Raw genomic sequence first — 1,900 nt, forward strand, 5'->3', positions numbered from 1 at the left:
TTTTTTTTTTTGGAGATGGAGTCTTGCTCTGTCGCCCAGGCTGAAGTGCAGTCACGCAATCTTAGCTCAGTTCAACCTCCACATCCCAGGTTCAAGCGATTCTCCTGTCTCAGCCTCCCGAGTGGCTGAGACTACAGGTACACGCCACCACGCCCAACTAATTTTTGTATTTTTTTCTTTTTATTTATTTATTTATTTTTTATAGAGATGGGGTTTCTCCATGTTGGTCAAGCTGGTCTCAAACTCCTGACCTCAGGTGATTCACCTGCCTCAGCTTCCCAAAGTACTGGGATTACAGGCATGAGCCACCACGCCCTGCCTCAAACGATTTCTAAACAAGCTTCCGCCAGGCGTAGTGGCTCACGCCTGTAATCCAAGCACTTTGGAGGCCAAGGCGGGTGGATCACCTGAGGTCGGAAGTTCAAGACCAGCCTGACCAACATGGTGAAACCCATCTTTAAAAAAAAAAAACAAGCTTCCTATTATATTTCCAGTTCCAATCAGCTAGACCAACAAACCTTTTCATATGGGAACTTTAGATCCAGTGGCTACTGTCTCCAAGGCCAACCATTCTTCCTAGAGTCCACCATCCCTTCCCTTCTGTCCCATGCCCAACCAAATTGGGTTTACCTCTGTCTTCCTCTACACTGGCTCTCTGCCCCCACTACAGGGCAAGATACTCCCATCATGAACATCCTCTTCTCACTCCTGTGGCTCCCTCAAGCCAAGCTCCTGGTTCTCTCCCCCTTTTCTGTGCCAGGCATGTGCCTGTTGCTCTCAGATCCACTCTTAGCCCTCTCCTGCTCTCCTCTGCTCTAAACTGCAGGGGGACTAACTCCTGCAAGCTCTGTTCCCTAATTTCTGCTGCAAACGAGCTTCCAAACAGCAGATAGGGTTGACCCATGAAAGGGGGGAACCGGAGACAGCAAGCAAGCAAGCATTTCTCCCCACGTCTCTCTCTGTGGGTGGGGTCTGCAGCCAGACCTGCATCTCCCTCACATTTCCAGCTCCCACCCAGCAGCCCCTGCCAGGCTTCTGGTTCCCACCAGGTATCCATGACTCTGGGCTCTTGTCTTGCCATATGTCCCTCCTTTATGATGCCAAGTTCCGAGGCCAGTTCCCGCTCATGATCACTAGAATACCACCTCCTCCTCCTCTGCTCTTCCAGTTGCAAGGGAAGTGGCAGCTTCCCTGTGAAACCAGCCTCTGGCTTCTGCTTCCTGACTGCCCTCTGACCTTTCTGCAATTTCAAGAACCTTGGAACTAGCTATTTGCATTATGTTCCCTGCATTGCAGTGGTCGTTAAACATCTTGGTGTCAGGGCTCTTTACATCTTTCTTTCTTTTTTTTTCCCCTCCTGAGACAGGTTCTCGCTCTGTTGCCCAAGTTCAAGGTGCAGTGGTGCAATCATAGCTCAAACTCCTGGGCTAAAGAGATCCTCTGGCCTTTGCCTCTCAAGTAGCTGAGACTACAGGCATGTACCACTATGCTCATGCTCAGCTAATTATTATTATTTTTTTTCAAGATAGGGTCTTGCTATGTTGCCCAGGCTGCTCTCAAACTGGGTGCCCCAAGCAATCCTCCCACCTCAGCTCCCAAGTAACTGGGAATACAGGCATGAGTCACCAGACCCAGCTTCCTTTAAGTTCCTTTGTTTGTTTGTTTGTTTTTGAGATGGAGTCTCACTCTGTCACCCAGGCTGGAGTACAGTGGCGTGATCTCCACTCACTGCAAACTCCACCTCCCAGGTTCAAGCAGTTCTCCTGCCTCAGCCTCCTGAGTAGCTGGGATTACAGGCGCCTGCCACCACACCTGGCTAATTTTTGTATTTTTAGTAGAGACTGGGTTTTACCATGTTGGTCAGGCTGGTCTCGAACTCCTGATCTCATGATTCGTTCGT

Source organism: Cebus imitator, unplaced genomic scaffold (genome assembly GCF_001604975.1).
Source record: "Cebus imitator isolate Cc_AM_T3 unplaced genomic scaffold, Cebus_imitator-1.0 Scaffold77, whole genome shotgun sequence".
NCBI classification, from domain to species: domain Eukaryota; kingdom Metazoa; phylum Chordata; class Mammalia; order Primates; family Cebidae; genus Cebus; species Cebus imitator.